The following is a 22315-nucleotide window of genomic DNA, read 5'->3' on the forward strand; positions in this document are numbered from 1 at the left end:
GAAGTCTGGAGACACAAGACCCTGGAATTAGAGATACCTGAGAGAGAAAGAGAGGAGACACAAGACATTCTCCTAAGAGGCTTCTTCAAGTGGGTAACGGCTGTTCCTGTTGGACAGGAACCCTCTGCTTCCACATTTGTACCTTCAACGATGCATAATTTGCCAACACTGGAGACATGAGTTAAAAGCAACAAGTTCGTTATACTGGCCACATCCCTTGAACCCAGAGCAGCCACACTAATCATAGCTTGCTGTGACGCTTGTGCTGAAAAGATGGCTACAGAAATAGACCATGGAGGAAATATCCTCCTCCTAAAAGACTGTTGCAGAGCGCAAAGGCGCCCTCAACAGAACCCTCTCCGAATGTCTGGATAGTGAGGTGGAAGCTTCAAAAAGAAGCCCCTCCTCTTCTGCCAAAGAACGTTGTACAGTCAAGGCGACATGTTAACCTGGTATGCCAGCCTTATTGACACCTCCTCAAGTGATGAGGTGTCAGGCAGTACCAGGACCGGAGGAGAATCATCTTGTTTGAGCAACTACTGGTCCTGTCGCATAAGCGCCCTTGAACATCATTGCCAGTAGTGTAAAGCTCCTCCAGAACCTTGGATTGAGGATAAGTGAGGAAGTCTACCATCCGCTTATACTCATTCTCATTGGCTGAAGGAGAACTAATATCCGGTACCGGATCCTCTTCTTCAAATGAACAATCCTTGTCGGATTGGTTCGACCGAGCTGGAGGATTGTCGGACTGGTCTGACCGAGCCAGAGGACAAGGAAAGAGGCAGGTCGATCCCTGGCAAACGCCAACTCGAAAACCCGAACTTGCTACACCTGGGTGCGTGAGACAGGACAACTGACGTATCAATGGCGAACATACTGGAGGCACCAAAATAGGTTGCGCAAACCCCGACCACCAAACAGGATGACGCAACACCTGGGCGGGACCATGCCCACTCCTGAGACTAGCGAAGAGCCGCAACACCTGAACCACTAAAAACCCGGATGTATCAAAACCGCATGAGAATGGGAATCAGAACTGAAGACCGGAATCAACAACGAACCAACATGGATGCCTAGACGGAGGGACAGAGAAACCTGCTGGAAAGTTGAGAAGAAGAAGCCGAGAAGAAGGAAGCCACACTTGGAGTAACCACGGAGCGCCCAACGCTGGCGTTGGACAGATGGAGAAGGTCCCAACTGGACCGAACTCAAAGGAGTATTGAAGGGGAAGTTACGGGCGCCAACAGACCAAAGGTAACAGAAGAAGGTAACTTACCAACTATCCTGGAGAATGGAAAGGCTGAAACTATCGATACACTGCTGATACACTGACTGATAGCATCCGCAAGCGCGGAGGATACATTACAATTAGGAAACTAACTGCTGATAGCATGGTGCAGGCGAAGCTGATCACCAGGAATCGGGATACATTACAGTTAGAAAACTATCGGTGCTGATACACTGAACGCTGGTGCAGGCGAATCGCCGACTGCCATAGCATCCGGAATCCGGATACATTAGTTAGGAAACTATCGGTGCTGATACACTGAAAGCTGCAGGAGAAGAACGCTGACTGCGTAGCATCCGCAAGAATCGCGGAGGATACATTACAGTTAGGAAACTATCGGTGCTGATACACTGAACGCTGGTGCAGGCGAAGAGCCACTGCTGTAGCATCCGCAAGAATCTGGAGGATACATTACATTTATCCTATCGGTGGACTGATATGAACATAGGTGCAAGCGAAGCCAACTGCTGAAGATCTGCAAGAATCGCAAATTACACCCCATAAAGAATGAAATAAGACCTGAAGTCTGAGAAAACTGGGCCCGGATTGAAGAGCCTTTTGCAAAAGGTGATAAGACAACAGATCCGTAAAAAGTACCCCTTCCCTTAACCCCGAAGAGAGAGAGGGGGGGCAGATGAGCTCTAAAATACAGGGTTGAAGCAAGAAAGCCTTGCTCTGCTGAGTTAAAAGCCAAGAAAACAGGATGCGCAACAAAGACCCCGAGAGCCCTCCAAAGAGCTGACCAAAAAGAAGATTGAGAAGGGCAATGGAAGAAGGCTTAGAAGAAAAAGGGGGAAAAACAGGGAAAATTCTGTAGCGGCCAAGAGGCCATAGATTTCAAAGAAAATAGACTGGTTCTGTTCCCCCTCCACTGATAATCTTGATAGACATTATCAAATCAGAAAATTCTTTAAGACATGATCATGAATATTGGAAAAAACTCGATCGCCAGAATTACCACCATCGCAAGATGAACGAAATTTTAAACCCCCAAAGGAAAAGGAACCTTCGAAGGAGGAGTATTCAAGGAAAAACAAAAATTCAGAACCAGATACATCAGAAACCAAATCTGAACGACCCTCCACGGATCTAAAACCTTTGTTGCACAGAGCACGAAGCAGGAAATAAAACCAACGATTGAATGAAGAGCCTAAATGAAGACCTAAAACCTGAACCCAAAGAAGACCACATTCAACTACTTTTCTGAATACTTCCTAAATTAGAATTCCTACCCTTCTGAGTGATTCCTAATTCTAAATCCACCTTAGAACTTACGCTTTTAGAGGAAGGGGGGGAAATCTGCTGCCAACACTGCCTGCTCCAGGCCGGAGGAGATCCTACCTTCGAGGTTTGCGGTTCTCCATGACCCCCTCACCCGTTAGGGCTGGTTCTGGAACAGGCAGGGGGCTGAAAAGAACGATTAGTATCTACAACACCATTACTACTATTCTTATATCTAGTTTCCATTAATTTAGTCATAAAGCTAGAAAAATCGACTAGACATACTCAGCTAGTAACTTGTCCTCTAACTTTTGAATAATTCTTCCATCTGATCTACCGACCAAGACTCGTCACCTATCTGACTGATACTACACTGAATCTTCCTACATAAAAAATAAACAGAATGTCGATCGTGTTTGAGGGTACTCATCCTACGCTTGCAGAACGTGTAGGGCCGATGACCGTCAGCATCTCCAGCAGTAGAAGGCTCTGTCGTCGAAGATGTAAAAAAAAAAACGGTTGAAGATCGGCGCTAAGATATATCGATCTTCTTGTTTGACTTATCAAAATCAAAACCGATCCCAAAGTCAAAATCGGGAGAAATTCCAAATTCCCATCAATAAAGTATCCATTCAGGAGAAAATGCGTTGAAAACAGTCAAATCGTGATCTGATGTCCAAAATCTTGAATGGGGGTTGGGCTAAATGACCAAAAGTTCGCCTGATGTGGGACACACCCACACAGCATGGCGAACAAAAAAGCAATTGAATCTCGGCCTCATTTTTCAGGACTTGCAGCAGTGTTGCCAAGGTACTTCAGGTAACTCATTTGACAAGATTTTTGTTGTGAATCGTTGGTAACACTGACAGTTTATTACCCACTTAGTGGGTAAAAAATACTGCTATGGGGATGTAGTTCCATAATGGTCAGTGACCAGGGCTAATTCAGGTGTTCAGGAGTGTATTGCAATAAGAATGATTTTTAAGTGTGTGGATCTGGAACCACTAGATCTATTCCCCGTGAAGCAAACATTATTGAACCTTCCGATGGCATAAATCTCTAGAGCAGTCTGAAAACACCTGCAAGAAAAGACAAATGCTAAGATGTACTGTACAGATGGACAATCAATTTAAGCAAGTGCAAGTGTAGGGTGTCATTTGCAAGTAAGGTCAAGATTGGCTCGCTTGCTACAGTACTACAAGTCTAGAAGAATAATTATTGTCATACACAAGACTTTGACAAGTATCAGACAAACACACAGGTCTAGACCTAAATGGAAGATATGTTAATTATGCTGGCCTTATGCCAGCAGACTCCATTGGCCCCTAGAACAGCCCATAAGTGGAAGTGAAGGAAAGGTATTCGACCTAGCATAGGATAACCTAGGCCTATGCCAGATACTGTATTATTAAACAACTATGACTAGGATATAATAGTTTTTATGGTTTGGGAGGTCGAAAATAGCACATTCTACGAAAAACTGCTAAACAGGATATGGGAAAGCTCCAGCTTTGCAGTCTGGCTTCCTGGTGAGTAACCATGTCTGTTAAATAACACAGACCCTGTATCATAGCCTGCACTTGACTATTTTCTATTTTCTGACAAGTAGCAAAGTCTGCTAAGCAACACGGACTCTGTATCATAGCCTGCTCTTGAATATTTTCTATCTGTATTTGTAAGCAACAAAGAGTCTAAATTATTACTGTTCTTGAATGTTTTCTGGATACCTTACAGCTGACAGCAATTCCACATAGTTCCTGTCCTAACTTGTACTTTACACTTTTAAGACCCATTTGCACAGTGGTTCCAGTTTCCCACTTTCATCATAATAAGAACAGTGTGTTAAGCAGCAGTGGGTATTAGAAATACCATACCTTATATTGACCCACCCTTCTGATTAACAGACACTGATCAGTCTGATCAGAAACTTAAAAATAAGTTTGCGGGAAACAGGAAGCTGTAAAAAGAGAGACTGGCTGCAGGACATTATACCGGCACCAACAAACTAAGAAATGTTAAAAGCAAAAGCTCAAAGGTAAGATAGCTAACCACATGGAGTCAAGTTACAGTACTGCTAGGCTGCCAGACGTCAAGTGTTTCAAAGGATGAAAAATGTATACAGCAGTTTCAGACTCAAAATCAGCAAGAGAAGCAATAAAACGATCAGAAGGGGACGGAGCACTGCTCTCCTTGGGCGCTAGTGGTACTGGCGTTTCTAAGAGGGAACACGACCTGACCAGACCTACCGTAACCTAACCTAACCTTGGACACTGACATCTCACCAATGACTAGGCTATTCCCTTACCTCTCCAGCCCACTTCAAAGAAGTTTAAGGGTATTTACAATAGGTATGGGCAAGATGTCCCATGTGAAGGTTAAAACTGCAGATTACTACTGTGCCCCTCTGGTTTGGTAACTACCAGCTTACATGCAGAACAGGCACAGTGCTCAGTACCAGGCCTTGGGGATGGAGGGAAACACATGAATGAAAGACAGTAAATACCATAATCATAAACAAAAGTCGGTAAATATTGTGGTGGGCGATGACGGGAATCAGGCCCTGCAACTGTACCAAGGGGTAGCCCAGGGCAGACCAAACGACCCCACCCTGACCTAATCGAACCTTCCTTACCTGAACTCAGGTGCTGTGCCCTGGAAACTCACCCCCGCCCCCAACCAGCGCTGAATATAAGGAACAGGTCGGTGGGGCTCCCCGTCCAAAAGAGGCTGATGAGCCAATGTAGGTGGTGGGGTCGTGTGGTCTGACCTCAGCCACCCCCTGGTACAGCTGCAGATTAGGCTAGTACCAGGGCCCGATTCCTGTCGGTCCCCCCCACAATATTTACCGACTTTCGTTTATGAGGGGCGCGTGCAGAACGACAGGACACGTTCCGTTCGGAGGGGTCCCGTCGTTCCACAAAACAGCCACCGGGTCCCGGGGGGAGTTCACCTTGACTACAATATTTTGATTCTGGGCAAAATGCACAGTAGGTTTTACTGAATGGCCCACTGGGGCAGATTATCTTACTTATTATCATTTTGGAAGCAAAATCCATCCAAGTACTGACGAAGAATTAAGGAAGAGAAGGGAGGTGACTTACACTACTTTTATATATTCATCGATTAATGGTGTTACTTACGATAGAGAAGCCGAAAAAGGCTTAGATAGGATATCCTGAGGCTGACGGTACGGACAGCAGGCCTTCCTGTACCTTCTTCTACTGATTATAGGTGAGGCTCGAATGACGAAGATCAACAGGTTTTCTTCGGTTCGACTCCTCTCCCCTGTAATGCAAAGGCAACGTCGCCCAAAACTTAAGACCTTTTGTTTACATTGGCAAAGTTCCACCGCTGGGAATGAGTCCGGTGTCGCTGGGCCTCCTGGGATTGGCCTTTCTTCGATGTATTCCTGTAATTATTCACAAAAAACTTTTGATAAATTATAAATAATTAAATTTAAAATCAAACATGAATAAATAAAAAAACAAAGGGACAAAAAATATCGCTAACTTGAGGAACACTACCAAAATCTCATTCGTCACCTTGCGCCCATATGTTGATGATCGTCAGTAATGTCTCTTGATTACAGTCTTGTCAAATCCATCTTTTTTTAATATTATATTTTAACGAGTTACAAAAATAATATTAAATGTAAATACCTATTATATTTATTTAATTTATACAGAAGATTTCATTTATGAGGCAATGACAACTATACAGAAAATATGGCTGATCTGATGGACGGTTCCTGGTTCCTAAGCGCTCACTCCACAAACACAGTTGCGGGCACACTAGACTATTCACATGAGGTGCAAAGCTTTATTCCCTTGTTTACTATTTTAATCGTTCTTAGTTTTACTTTACTTTAGTGCTTCAAAATGTTTATTTTAATTTTTTTCAGCAACAACCCCTAAAATTTAAAGATGTTTCTATTCCTCGGAGGATCCTGTATTGCATTTTCTCCAGGGCATTCAGCTCGTTTTCCTTAGTGTTACTCCATGTCTCTGTGTTGGCAAATAATGTTGGTACCACTATGTTTCATAGATCTTTTTCCTTACTTCTAGTGCCACATTTTCTACTTTCTTAACGTCCCCATACTTTCTAATTTCTCTTAGTAGGTAGTGTACTCTCTCTACCTTTTGATTTCTCGTTTTGATACTAGCTTCCTTTGAGCCATTTAGTGTGTACCATTCTCCTAAGTATTTGTATTCTTTTACACTACTAATTGGGCCATTTTTACCTCTGTTCTTACGTGGACATCTGTGCTCTTTGCTTTTTATCTATTACCAGCACTGCTGACTTACTTGGCTTTGTATTAAATGTAAATTTCTTAAGCTGCTCCAGGCTGCGGCAGTTGCCCATTTCTATTCCTTCTTTCCTGCTGGTGGGGAACATTATGTCATCCACAGATATGAGGGACTCTGTTTCTATATATTTCTTATGAGTGATACGTTCTTCCTGCTTATCTCATTCTCTCTATCTGCTACTGTGCTGCATAGCTTTGGACCATATATTGTTCCTTGCCTCACATTTTCTGTTATTTCAGTAGTACCTGTTTCTCCTGCAGGGGACTGTATCTTTCTTATCAACAATGCATCTTTCCATCCTATCATTTTCCCTATCTCCTTGATGCAATCCTGAAGGTCTAGTTTATCAAAGCATCTCCAAACCATATGTACGCTGGGGCGCCTAACAATGTGTTATTATAATCAGTCACTGCATTCAGGGTTAGCAGGTGACTGTCATGTATGGCTTAACGTCTGTGCAAGACATGTTACATAACGCCGTCCGTAGACGTGTTCAATTCAAAGCTACAGCTAGATGTTACGTGATGCTTTTGAGTATAAATAATGACAGTTATTATTTGAAAATATCGATTTGAGATAAAAAAAGGCAGTTCATATATATATAGTTAGAATATATTATTATGTATCTAGAATATATATTATTATTATTATGATTCCATTGCTATATATTTTTTATATTCCATATGTATATATTCTTTGTAGTATGTGTTGTGTATGTGTGTGTTATCCCCCTTCATTCTGTAAATGTATGTAGTAAGAGGAAGGTGCAAAAACAAGCAGATTCCAAATTCAGTATATTTATAATGCAATTTATCGTGACCCTTTGTCACATCATTGGAACATCTGTAAAAAAGCGGACTGGAAATACTAAATACCATCATAACCATTGCAATGACTGCAAGTTGTTAACGTTCAAAGTGAAGTGTTTAGCAAATCTGGTGACTGATGTATTGAACTGTTAATTCAAAGTAGCATTAGTTGAATGGGATGATGTATTTATATTTCTGATTAATTTTATAATCATTGTAAATACCATCATTTTGTGATAACATGAAACTGACAAGACCTGAAATAGAGATATAAGAGGAAATGAAAAAGTGAAGAAAGGACTGTTTTTGACTGTCCTTTTTTCTTCTCAAAATAAAGGACAGGCAAGTTTCAAAGAGGACAGACTGTCCATAAAAGGAAAGACCTGGCAACCCTGAGCTACAGCTAGATGTTACTGATGCTTTAGAGTATAAGTATAATCAATCGTTATTGTGTTAGCATCGAATCCGACACACGGGCTTCGACCCTATAAATTCTACCTCATGTATGTAGAACATAATTCCTTATTATGTGTCGAGCTCGGATGCTCATATGTTTGTTATGATTCCATTATATATACTTTTTGTACTTTGTATACACTCTTACTTAAATGTAGTAGAGCAAATAAACACGAGCTGAAAGATATAGCTTTATTATATTATTGCCCTTCATCCTCAAATACTAAATACCATCATATTTACCCTGCTGGTAAGAATGAAAAATTGCAGTATGAGTTATATACATATACCAACACATCAAGTATACCAAAAAAAAAGAAGACAAAAGAAGAGAGATATGGAATGGGAACAAAAGAGAGCAGTAGAAACACGACATGACAGAAACGATGAAAAGACCAAAGGCGAGATTAGGACAGCATAGCCTATGATATACCATACACCATTAAGAGAACACCTGGATGGAGTGTACGACCTAACAAAGATTTGAAACCCCCAGTGGAAGGAAGAAGTCACTATAAATGAAGAAGAAGTGTGAAGAAGAAGAGCTTGAAGAAAATGAAAAACAAAGCACCAGCTTTCTGTTAAAATGAAACCAACCAACCTTCAAAGAGAACTGGCAGAATGTTTCAACAATAGGCTATACTGAAAGGCCGGAAAACACAGAACAGCTGGTTTAAGTAAAAAACAACACCTACACCCAAGAAACAACACCCCACAGTCAAAGATCTCAGACCAATAGCATTAATTAATGTGTCATATAAAATCTTCATGGGGTCCTGAGAACCAAAATAGAAAAATATATTAGAAATATAAGGAAAGCGCATGAATTGTAGTCAGGCTTTACTTCACAAGGAAAGAGGAGGAATTGATAATTTGTAAATCTTAGAAAACAGGAAACATATATAAGAAAAGACCCATTATTTGTGGTATCAATGACTCAAAAAGTTTGACAGTTAACAGAAGAAAGCTCGTATAAGGTCATGATGAAATATAGGCTACATGCAGGCTAATACAGTAAGTGCTTTGTTTATATATACACAGGACACAGCAAGTCTCAGCCTCAGCATTGCAGAACAAAAGAGAGAAATGTAACAAGTGGCATAAGGCAGCAGGGGTGCAATGGATCAACCATATTCTTCCTCTTCCTGTCAATAACTTACTTGACAATCGAAAACTGGAAAATAAAACGGAAGTATTCAGAAATGAAGTTCTAAGGGTCGTGGCAGTATTATATGTCTTCTTGTTTATTATATGCTCCTTGAAAAACGATATTTTATGAAACAGCATCTATTAATTATTAGTCTCCCTTGAAGAAACAAAACAAAAATAAAAAATGGAAGAATTCTGATGCCATAAGTAATTATTTTACGGCAATGGTAAACAATGTTTATCAAAAGTGTGTTGTTGATTATTGGTATTACTTATTGATTGGATGGGCGAGTCTTATTGGTTATTATTATTGTTATTATTATTTCAGAGGAGAAACAAGAAGACGAAGACGGTGTGATTATTATCTATTATTATTATTATTATTATTATTATTATTTCTTCACTGTTGTCTTCTTTCATTTGGTAAATGATCATTTAAATCTCATTTGTTGTTTTTAAATTAGTCAACCATCTGCTATTTGTTGGCCAAGAGAGAGAGAGAGAGAGAGAGAGAGAGAGAGAGAAAAAATTTGGACACAACAGAAAAACTGGTTTCAAATGTTGCATTTTTTGTTGTAAGGAATTATACGTTTAAAATCTCTCTCTCTCTTCTCTCTTTGATTTGATGTCAAATGGACTTTTAAAATAAGGCCATTTTATTGCTTCCCAGTCATACATTGAGGCTAAAATCAATTGTTTTCGACCTAAAAAGTACTGTGGGTGGCAGGGTGTGGAGGGCTGTAACAGCACTTGTACAGCCAGTTAATATAGAAAGAAAGAGTACGTTGAAGAGAGGGGGAAAACACCAAAATAAGCATTCCTTAAAGACAGCAAACAAGAATAATTTTTCATAAGCGTCAGTATATCAAAATTGTGTGTGTGTGTGTGTGTGTGTGTTAGAATGGTTGACTAGTTTTTCTAATGGTAAGCTAATATCATCTCATCTACTGCTAACATAATGTCATTCATGGAATACCTTGTTTAGTCTTAGAGCCAGCATTCGACCCTCCTTCTTATCAATGACAGTTTTAATGAATGCACAAGCTTGGATATTATAACATTTCTTATTCTGGCTTTTAACTGAAACTAGAATGTCTATATCTACACTGCCTTGTAATGTGTATAGTTAGTGTATAACCTTCTTTTTCTTTATACTTCTTGTCCTTATACCTTGTTGTTCAGTCTTGCATTCCTCTATCCCAGTGGCTCTTAACCCTTTTCTGGCAGTGAACCAAAATCTTGTCCAAATTAACCAATGGCGACCCATGCCCTCATAAACATTTTCTTTTATATAATTATGCTTATGAAAACGTGTTACAGAAACAAAAATTGCATGCAGAGATTTTTATAAATGCAAGTAGCACATCTGTCTGTAACAATGATCCATGAGAAAGAAACAATACATTGACTAGCATTAAGAAAAAACCAAAATGTTTTTGTTTCATGATATAAAATCAAATGTATAATTAGCCTATGATTTACCAGTGTGGGGAAGAAAAGCAAAAATTATGCATACAAGCCTACATACTATACATGTAGTAAGCTACTATTGCAATCAATGAGAACCTTGACCCTGGATTGTTTTGACCAGCTCCTCAAATCTGGGTGATTTTGATGATAGGCTGCATCTTAGGTCATCCTCTGGTTGCAGGCGGTTTCTGTGCTTTGTCGTTGTGACTGTGAGGGCTGAAAATCCTGCCTCCTCACACAAGAAAGTTATAGCAAAGGGAAGGAATGCTTTCAGGTCTTCACCTCCAAGAATCGGCTTTTCTTTGTACACTTTTACCCAAAATGAGCTCAGGGTTTGCCTTTTGAAATTGTAATGAAGTGTTTCATCATACTGAATCTCGGTAAGCTGCTCCTGTAGCTTGCTGATGTTTGCACTTTCTTCAGGCAGGCAGCTTCAATGCCAAAGGGTTTCTTATCCAACCATATTTATTTGCATTTTCTGGAAGGTAATGATCGAACAGCTTGGATATATGTTGCACAATAATGTTCTGGAAAAATCTTCATTCTACAGAAGTACATTCAGGGAGGGAAATGATGCAGTCTTTCCAGCTTTCATATTATTCATCCACAATTTAAGTTTTCTCTGAATGCTGACAGTTTCTCAGAAAGCCCAACTAATGTCCGATCACGACCTTGAATTGAAAAGTTCAAGGAATTAATCTCAGCAAACATATCTGCAAGATAGGCTACTTGCATCAACCACATTGAATCTGAGAATTTGTGGGCCAATGGGTGTCTCTTCTCAGCCAGAAAAATCTCAGTCTCAGTCTGCAATTCAAGCAGTCGCTGGAACACTGTGCCTTGTGACAGCCACCTACCCTCATGGTGGTACTACAACAGATGTATATGTTCAGAACCAAAATCAGACCATATTTGAGCAAATAATCTAGAGCTGAGAGCCCTAGCTTTAATGAAATTAACAACGTGAAATACCTCCAGCATCACAGTCTGCAACTCCTGTGACAATTTCTGAGCAGCAAGATTTTCAGGTGGAGAAGACAGTGAACAAGCACCACACACGGATTTCCTTGCTTAACTCGGGCAGTGAAGCCCTGATGTATAAGTGTCTATGTTGGGAAGATTTTCGACCTCAATTAAATGTCTTATGTCTCTATAATGGTCTGCTTAGATATTAATGAATTATGTATTCTTAATACAATATTTTCTCTAATAATAATAATAATAATAATAAGAGTATTGGGGAAATAATAAGTCCATAAACTTAAAGTTATAACCCTTGGGGACCCACTTGAAATGGTTTGGCAACCCAACTGGGTCGTTAAGAACCACTGCTCTGTCCCTATAGAGCTCTCAGAGAGGTATGGTCCTGTCATGTTGGATGGACGCACTGGGGTTTCTACTTACTACATTTCCTGCCATATATGCACAAAGTGACCTTCTTTGCAAAACTGACATTCAGTCTGTACTTCTTCTTCTTCTTCTTCTTCTTCTTCTTCTTTTCTTCTTCTTTTCTGTTCTGACTGTTTTGGGTTTTTGTATGTATGAATGTCGCCTTTTCTCTCGTGTAGGAACTCACAAGAAGCATTACCTTTCGTGCACTCTCTCTCCTTCCTTCCTTCCTTCTTATAGAACCTGCTTCTGTTCTCTTAGCTTTGGCTTCAGACTCCTCCTTACTGACACTGGATTTCCCACCTTCCTCTTCCTCCTGCTCACCTTGTCCTCGGTCAAGTTGTCGTCTGTTTGTCATTTCCTCTTCAAATGGGTTGGATGAATGGATTTCTGACGGGCTCCTTCCTTCCTTCATTCCTTCCTTCCTGTCTGCGTCCTTTCTCTGATGCCCTCCAGTGGTCAACACTGACTCTTCTCTTTAGCTTTTTTCTGCTTCCTTCTTCTTTCTCTTCTTCTTCTTCTTCTGTTTTGTTAAGTCTTTTTCTTTTCTCCTTCTTTTTCTGATATTGCTTCTTTTATTTTATTTTCTTCTTCTTTTCTTATTTGTTTTTATTATTTAAATTATATAAAAGAAGTAAAATAATAATAATAATAATAATAATAATAATAATAATAATAATAATAATAATAATAATAATAATAATAATAATAATAATAGAAGCACACATCAATATCAGATATAGTTATTAACCTTCACTTTTTATTTTTCCATAAGAGAGAGAGAGAGAGAGAGAGAGAGAGAGAGAGAGAGAGAGAGAGAGAGAGAGAGACCATTGTCTATAATTGTTTAACTTCCCTGTGTGTTCATGCATATGTATGTGTGTATGTATGTTTGTTTATGTGTGGGTGTGTGTGTATGTGCATGTATGTGTGTGTATGTGTATGTGTTTGTGTGTATCGTGCTTGCTGTACGACATTTGGGAGTCTGTGACGTCACCGATTCCGTGACTGAGAGCGAGTCAGTGTCTGAGTGAGGTAGTTGATGAGTGTTGTGTCTAGATATTCGTCGTCGTCGAAAGAAGAAAAATAGGAGGAGGACAAGGAGGAAGGAAAGAGAAGAGAACAGGTGAGTCTCCTCTGTTCCCCATCATCACCTTCTTCATGTTCTCCGTTATCATCAGTCTCTCTGAGAGTGTCCTTATTCCCTTCCTTTCTGTTTCTTCTTTATCATCATTATTATTACTATCTTCTTCTCCTTCTTCTCCTTATTCTTATTCTTCTTCATATAAGACATTTCATCTTAGAGAAAGAGAGAGTGAAGCAGGATGTTTAATGGACGTTGCATCACTTTACATCTTTAGAGAGAGAGAGAGAGAGAGAGAGAGAGAGAGAGGAAAAAGAGAGAGAGAGAGGCAGGAGGAAAAGGGAGAAAAATGACACTGAAAAAAAAACTTTCACATAGTGTTAAACGTTGCTTTTTATTTTCTGAGGAACTCCACCATATAAAACTTTAGTATTATTATTATTATTATTATTATTATTATTATTATTTATTATTATTAGCGACACCAAAACGAAGTAGAGATGATGATGACGGGACGGAGAATCGTCGTCATCATCGTAGGGTTGCCAGATGCGTAATAACGATCAGTAGCCTCCGATGTCTCTGTTGATGAAATGGAGAATATTTACTCCACATTTGTTTATTTATTTAGTTCTCTTGGCACTCGAATAAACACAATAAGAATGACTTTCTCTCTCTCTCTCTCTCTCTCTCTCTCTCTCTCTCTCTCTCTATATATACTGAATGAACAATATTTTTATATTCAAATCGTTTATCTCTCTTCTTAATATGCTGAATAGAAACACTTTGAATATTAGAATTCAAGTAATCTCTCTCTCTCTCTCTCTCTTCGTTTATAAGTTAATAGTCTTTTTAGAATTCCTTCGTCATCTCTCTATCTCTATATATCTCTCTCTCTATATACATTCTAAATCATATTTTTTGTAGAAATGAGTTCATCTCTCTCTCTCTCGTTTATATTTTGAAATAGATTTTGTATAATTATTTCATATATATCTCTCTCTCTCTCTCTCTATATCTCTCTTATATATATATCTCTATATCTATATTTATATTTTGAATCTTTTTTTATAGAAATTATTTCATCTCTCTCTCTCTATCGTCTATATTCTAAATGTAATTTTTTTATAGAAATTACTTAATCTCTCTCTACTCTCTTTTTTGTTTATATATTAACAGATACATTTCTTGTAATATTAATCATCTTTCTCTCTCTTTCTCTATAAACATCATGATGAATTAGGAAATATAAATAGAATATATAATATTTTATATATAAATCACACATATATATGGATATATATATATCATATATATATATATTCTGCTCTTAATGTAGGTCATGCAGGGAAAGTCTGATGAAAAGTAGTATGTGCTGTATATATTTTGATATATATATATCTATTTCTGTTATGATTAATAATATATATATATATATATATATATATATATATATATATATATATATATATATATATATATATATATATATATATATATATATATATATATATATACGTATATATAAGAGTCCCAGTGATTGAAGGTGTAAAAGAGATATCTCCCAGATAGAGCAATACTGTATTTCCAATTTTCTTTGGGCTCTATAAACATCATGATGAATGAGGAAATGTCAAACAGAATAATTTTATTGAGGGAAAAATCACACAGACATCTGGAAACAAAACTGCTCTCTCATTCTGCTCTTAATGTCAGGTCATGCAAGGAAAGTCTGATGAAAAGTAGTATGTGCTGCTTTTCAACTACCTTTGGACTTGCTTGTCCTGAAGAAGATTTTAATAAGTATTTTATTCAAATAAAAGATGTATAATTTCCTTTCATTTTTGGTATTTATTTCTGTAGAAATGATTAATAATTTTATACATATATTTGTATCTCACAGGAGGAAGAAACCCTGCAGCCCACAAGGAAGGAAGGAAGGAAGGAAGGGTGGAGAGGAAGGACGTCCTGGCAGCCCTGCAGAAAGAGATCAACACAAGGAGGCTCTTTCAGGGTCAGACAGACATTTTTGGATGACATAGAGGTTTGATATGAGCCCCTCGTTCCCTGTTCTGAATTTAAACTGCAAAGGAGATTGAGTTGACCCTGACAGCTTCAAGAGCCTGTTGCTCACCTTGTTGAAGGGAGGTTATTTTGTTTTGAGCCCATTCAGTCATATAGTCACATGATGTATATTTGGCTTTTCAGTGATATTGTTTGTTTATACCTGTGTGTTTGGTTCAGGCTCTCAGATGACCTTTCACGGGTGGAGGGAGTGTCCAGTGTCTTTAGTTTTCCCCTAAAATGCCTCTTTTGTGTCCTCGACATTCGTCTTGTTGCACTTATTCTAAGTCTGTTCCCTTGAGCCTTTTACCACTTTGTTGTTCACTGCACATGGCATCACTTTTACCAATATTTCTTTGTTTACTTTGGTGTTCCCTGTATTATGTCCATATTCTGTCAAAAATGCAGTAAAAATCTTGAAGGATATTGTTTATTTGGTCCCTACTGAAGTATAATGGGTACCTGCTCATTGTTGAAATGGTGAAAGATGGAAAGAAGTCAGGCAAAGCTGCACCCACTATGGCCTTGATCTCTCTCAGCTGAGCCTGTAAGTGACAGTGTGGCATCACAAACCTTCAGGAAAAGGGTTCTGCCCCAGGCCTCCAGTGATGCACCTTTCTGAATGACAGCAATGGCTTTGCCTTAGTGATTGGCATACAAGCTCTTTGTTTTAACTCTCATGTTAGTGTTTGTTTTTGATATTGTGATTTGAAGTCTGTGTGTGTTTGTTGCGTGTGTGTGTGTGCGTGTTTGTGAATAGAATAGAAGAATATAGAACTTAGGCCAAAGGCCGAGTGCTGGGATCTATGAGGTCATTCAGCACTGAAACAGAAATTGACAGCAAAAAGGTTTGAAAGGTGTACAGGGGGAAAACCTTGCAGTTGCACTACAAATCAGTTGTTAGGAGAGGGTGGAAGATGGAAGAAAGAGGATGTGAATGGAGGTACAGTAAAAGAAATGAAAGGGGTTGCAGCTAGGGGACAAAGATACTCTGCAGGGAATCTTAAGAAATGTCTACAGTGCACCGCATAAAGTACACTAAAGGCACTACCCCTCTACGGGTGTGTGTGTGTGTGTGTGTGTGTGTTAGAATGGTTGACCAGTTTTTCTAATGGTAACATTCACTGCCATCTTCTAATGCTAACATAATGCCATCTACTGCTCAGTTGTGATTCATGGAATACACTTGTTTAGTCTTAGAACTATCATTCAACCCTACATCTTATCAATGACATTTTTTAATGAATGCACAATTTTTATATTTACGTTGCATTTTAAGATGGGGTAAGCGGGGCAGGTCTCCTCTAAATGCTTCAGCACAACTAGGACTTGCTGTGTGGGGTAGTGTAGGTCTGAAAATACTTGACTTTGGTGGCTGGTATACATTTCTCCCTTCTGTTCGTGAGGGTCGAGTTCCCAACCCCCTGTGAACACTGAAGCCTTTTTGTGCAAATGCACACAGCAGCTTTTCATACGTAATGTTAGGTACCATTTGCTAGGCTGTAAGTGCAGTCATTACCTCTGCATAAACACCAATAATGCTCATGAAGGACCAGAGGGTGTTTGGTATATATGACACTATCTTTTAAAGGAACACCAAAACAAGAATGGTTTGTCTAGTGCAGTTTTGGAATCTTCTGATCTTCAATGTTTAAGCAGTGATCCGAGTCATTCCTGCTTTCTGCTGATGTCTCCTGAATTCAGGGGTATCAGGTTTATTTCCAGTTCCCTCATACCTAATTATTTATCCCCTTTTCCTATAACCTCTCTCTCTCTGCAGTGTGACTTGCCGTTGGAGCCCTCCTGGGTTTATAGTCTGTTGGCTTTGTCCAAAGAGGTTTTCAGCTGAAGATTTAAAGACAGAGAAGTATAGCCTACTACTTAAGGGTAACTTTTTTCCAATGAAAGTAAGTAACACTTTTACTTATTTCCAGCTATTCAAAGACCTTGTATTTCCTGTTTTTGAAACATGCAGCTGTGTAGTCCATTAATATCACTAGACTACGCAAAGTAGTAATTCCTCTTAACCAGGATTATGCTTGAATTTCAGTTTCACGTCTAAGTCTGTTGTAGTGGATAATATGTTTGTTGCTGTGAGATATACAAATCTGAATGTAAAACATTCCTGTATAAAAGACTCAGGCTTTCACATGTAGAAAACTGCAGTTTACATTTGTTGCTATGAAACATTGACCTAAAAATTGTGATTCTATAACAAACATCCAACCTGGTGCTGATTTATAAACAAAAGCTATCCATTAGAATGAAATACTCTATGTGTAGATGAAATAAAAATTACTGGTTTCTGGAGGTTATTAACGACTGAATACTTTTTACAGATCTTTCCGATTTCTTCTGTGACCCAACTCAAAGCAGCGACTTCTTCCTCCAGAAAATATTGTTAGGTAAGTTTTGTATTAGTGCACGATGACATTTAACCTGACTAACATTGTAATGCTAATGAAAACTGTCAAGAATTTGTTCATTACACCTCTGCACTCTTCCAGAACTTTCACTCCACTCCATAACCTGATCATTTACAAACATCCACCCATTGACTAAGCACTGAATTTCCATCTGAAGTCTTTTAGCATACTACTCAACGTCCTTTATGCCTGTTTTCAAAAATGCAATCTTATTCCCCCATTATCTGCAAACTCGCCTTGGTTTTACATTCAGTTAGTTGAGTTTGGCTGTCCATAAACTTGCTTCCTAAAGGTCATTGGAAGAACTTGCTTCCAAATTCCATCATATCCTCAAGCTAGTCATCAAATGACCTTCTTTACAAGTTTACCAGGCTTTCTCTTCATCGGACTCATCACCTTATGCCGCAAAAAATTCGACGTCTACTGAAAATTAAACTTTCAACAGATAATATCTCTCCCTAATTCTCCACCTTCCTTAACAAACAGTCCCCAACTGTGCTAATCATCTGTTATCAAAATATCTCTGCCTCTTCCTACTGTTGAGCACATTTGTGGATTCTTTGTCGAGGAGACAGGCGATCCTACTTCAGGTGCCTTGGAAGAAATTTTCCTTGCTGAGCTCATCTAGTCATCACATGATGGTCTGGAACTTACCTCTCATCATCATCATCATGACCATTCACAACAGTATTCATCTCTCCCAACCTATTTCCTGCTTGCATATATGCAACATCTCTGCCTCTTCCTCTGTAGATTTGTATTTGCGTGCAGACAGGGTCCTCCATTACTGCATCAAACACTTGCACTTATCCTCATCATTGCTTCTCAAACCCAGATTACTCTGCCATCCCTCCTTCCCCCTCACACTCACTACAATACTATTATTATCCCTGGGTAATTTCACATCTACAACATTAACTTGCTTTTTTCCTAACATACAACTGGCTTCTTGTGTGCTCACCCAACTTCACTTCAATCATTTCTTGCATCGGCTGCACTGTCCTCCTCCTCCTCCTCCTTCTTCTTCTTCTTCTTAAAGCTATACTGTACTCTTATAACACATGGTACTTGTCGTTCACCCCATCTGTCTTATAGAAATCATCCCCTTCCATTCTTCTTCTTCCAGCATTCACAACTGATTCTTCAGTTTCCAACAACAGACACAGACGACGACTTTCCAACCCCTCTCACAAATCCATGACATGCATTCTGTCCATTCACTTCATGTTAACCTTTCAAAGGTATTTCTGTAGTGCCATTCACACCACACCCAGTGTCAATCAAAGCATGTATTTCCACCCATCTAAACTCGTTTGTAATACTCAGAAGACACTCGGCCATATTTCTACCCCAACAATCATCATTGAATGTAAATCCTTCTCGTACATTCAAAACATGCACTCCTTCTAGACCATAGGACTCACCCCTTTGCACCCTCTTCATACTCTGCTTGTGTGACCTACATTACCTACGTTCATTCCTGATCTTCTTCCTTGCCCTATTTGTTCTTCCTTGTGTTGCCTACGTCCTGGCGTACCACAAGCTGTATACTGGCTTCTGTGGACTTTGCACATTCTATAAAAGTAACTTTGCTGGCCACAGTTAACACACACACACACACACACTGTCACTAACACCATTCTCTACTCTCCAAATACTTTTGCTATGTGCCCTAATCTACTGAGTTACTTCAAACATTTCCATGCAATCTTTTGCACTGCAATGTCCTACCTCACCACACCCAAAACAGGAAGCTACAGCCATCTACGTTATTCATTCCTTATATGTTCTATAAATTGAACCTACTGGCCTGGCTTACACTCCTTCTTATATCCCTCCTGAGACTTGCACTATGATCTTTCCTCACTCTAACATTCCTGGCATATACTCTCCTTTTGTCTCGCTGATTCCCATACTTTGTATCCAAAAACTTTGCCAAAACATTTACCAGGGTACTTAATCGGGCATCTCTGTATGACTTGTATTCAAGGATATGTAAAGTCACCAATTCGGGCGCCAGGATAGTGTTTCGCGGCGCCATTAATTAAGTCTCCGCTGAGCTTGTTTTCTTTGGTGACTTCCCGTTTTCTTCAAGCTAAATTAGTCACGCCTAAAACGTGCCAGGTCACCCATTTTAATCATTTTTACTTTATGGTATTTATACGAATGTCACACATTGTGTATCACATGTTTCTTCATTCACAGGCATCAAGACTGTATCTATATTGTGTCTCTGTATGTTTCGTATTGTAATTTCTTACTCGTTCACTGCATATTATTGTTTATTGTTTCGACCTCAGGTCACAGTCAATTCCATTGTCTCTCACGTTTTTGGCGTCAGTCGGCTATTCCATAAGCCGCCTGGATCTGTAATAAATCAGCAGTAACCTTTACCTGCTCGTTTCTTTGACACCTTACAGTGGTGACTTTCTGAGTATCCCGGAGCCATTAGCGGACTCACGACTCAGTCTTGGCTCCAGGATTTCTCCAAAAACGCTCTTAGCGGCCTAAACACGCGCTGTAACCAGCGTTTGAGCGTGCTGACTCTCGTCGGCGTACCCCACCAGCGTCACTAAGCGGGAACCACACGGCGCACGAAAGTGCGTACTGACGCGAAAACAAATCCTACTCCAGTAAGGGGTCAAAGAGCGAGCATGGGCGCCGATATCCCCTCCTTCATGCAGTTAAACGCGGACCCCGCGGACTCCGAGGTTTACCTGTTCGCAGCCGCACCACCCCGCTCGAGGCCCTCCGCAACTCCACACCAGCGCCCAACACCGCGGCGGCCGGGCAACACAATCGCTGGTTTCCCTCACCCTAAAGCTGCGCTGTTTACGCAGGGCAACCCATCGAGTGGCTGCGCGGGTGGAGAGCCACTTCAGAATCGCGGACCTCACGGACGAAATCATACAGGCATTACAGTGCTCAACGCCCTTCCGGAGGGACGTGTACAACAAACTCATCTTTTACCCTCCTCACTCACCCTCACAGCACCACAAAAGTTCCTCCTCGAAGCTTGCTCCTGCCCATCGCCGGCGGGCCGCCGTGCTATCGACCTTGCCAATAATCCACGCCACGACCTCGATCCAAGAGGCGCTTCATGGTCGTAGATCTCCTGTCAACACCAGTCCCGGTGGCATTTTCGGCATGAGATAAGCTTCACTCTCTTTTCTTCGCCAACTCCTCCCGGAAGTACGCAAACCAGATCGCGCACCCCCCTGACACCATGCCTGTCGAGGACCTCATAGAGGCGGCACAACACCTCACTTGTCCGTCAAGGCTTTTACAGCGGCTAAAACCGGCCACTTGCGGTCAGCTCCGTCCAGCCTGAAGAGGAATAAAGCAGCCCGTCAACGCCATCGCCAACAGGCGTCCACGAACCACAGTAGACGGTGGTCCCGGGCTTCTGTCGCTTTCACAAGTGGTTCGGAAAGGACGCCGAAACTGCCTGCCGCCCTGCTCGTTCAACCGTTCAAAAAACGGTGGGTCTGCGTTGCAGGACAGGCCGCCATGGCGGCTAAGAACCCAGGGCCTCAAAAACAGTAGGTTTCTGTAATCGTCCAGCGACACCGTCTCCGGCAGGATGATGCTGGTCGAACAGGAGCCTTCAAGTCGGTCTTCCCAGCATCCAGAGATCACCGCAACCAGACACCAGACCTGGCCGCCTTTGTATGACGGCCGCCAACGGAACCCCATCCTCTCCTACGGCACCAGGCTCCTGTCGATCTCCATCCTTGGCCAGAGTTACTCCTGGGACTTCATTGTCATTACGTGAGGAACCCCCACTCCTGGGGCAGATTTTCTGGCGCACTTGGCCTGCTAGTCGACGTGGGGTTTACCTTGCGCCTCGATTTTCGACTCCTGCCGGTCTCTAATCCGTTAACGGACCCAGACCCACCATCAGCGCCGTCGCCCCCCACCAGTCTAACACACCTTCTGTAATGGTTCCTGAGGTGTTTAAGCCCGAGCCTAAAAGTCCCCGGGCCCCAGCCACACGGCATATACCACCATATAGTGACTAAGGGCCCCGACACATACAATTTCCTGAAGGCTTCCCCACAGCGCCTTCAGGAGGCATTTAAAGCATTTTTCGAGATGGAACGGATGGGCATCTGCAGAAAGCCTCCATATCCATGGGCCTCCCCCTCCACATGGTGCAGAAACTGGACGGCTCCTGGAGACCCTGCCAATGACTACAGACGGCTCAACATTTAACGGAGCCCGACCACTACCCTCTGCCCAATATGCAAGACCTTTCACGGGCCAAAATATTCACTAAATTGGACCTTCTTAAATCTTTTCATTTTCAGGTACCTGTTGCTTCCAGAGGACATACCAAAGACAGCCATCATCACGCCCTCCGGGTCCTAGGTTCACAATCCAATTCGGGCTGAGAGGGGAGGGGGCCACCTTCCAGCGGCTCATGGACAGCATCCTGGGGACCTAAAATTCTGGTCTGCTAAACAAAACATTCTCATATTTTCCAGGTCTCACAGCGAACACGGGAGTATTTGTAAAGTCACCAATTCATCTCCAGGATAGTGTTTTGGTGCTGCGCCATTAATTAAGTCTCCGCAGTGAGCTTGTTTTCTTTGGTGACTTCCGTTTCTTCAAGCTAAATTAGTCACGCCTAAAACTGCCAGGTCACGCAT

General features: G+C 40.8%; 1 protein-coding gene and 1 long non-coding RNA gene across 5 annotated transcripts in view; one reads left to right on the forward strand and one right to left on the reverse strand.

Annotated features, from left to right (window-relative positions):
* Positions 1-13550: 13550 nt before the first annotated feature.
* The window catches only part of LOC136832023 (uncharacterized), a 162229-nt gene continuing 153464 nt past the window's right edge, over positions 13551-22315 (reverse strand). Inside the window, exon 2 of the long non-coding RNA XR_010851021.1 lies at positions 13551-13755. This is a non-coding gene — a long non-coding RNA (uncharacterized lncRNA). The remainder of the gene's footprint in view (positions 13756-22315) is intronic.
* Positions 14960-22315, forward strand: part of LOC136832019 (zinc finger protein 260-like) — a 178577-nt gene continuing 171221 nt past the window's right edge. For all 4 annotated transcript variants that reach the window (XR_010851020.1, XM_067092506.1, XM_067092505.1 and 1 more), the window contains exons 1-2: positions 14960-15217; positions 17577-17642. The gene's annotated coding sequence lies outside the window, so the exon portion shown is untranslated. The remainder of the gene's footprint in view (positions 15218-17576; positions 17643-22315) is intronic.

The sequence above is a fragment of the Macrobrachium rosenbergii genome, chromosome 49 (assembly GCF_040412425.1).
Source record: "Macrobrachium rosenbergii isolate ZJJX-2024 chromosome 49, ASM4041242v1, whole genome shotgun sequence".
In the NCBI taxonomy this organism is placed as follows: Eukaryota; Metazoa; Arthropoda; class Malacostraca; order Decapoda; family Palaemonidae; genus Macrobrachium; species Macrobrachium rosenbergii.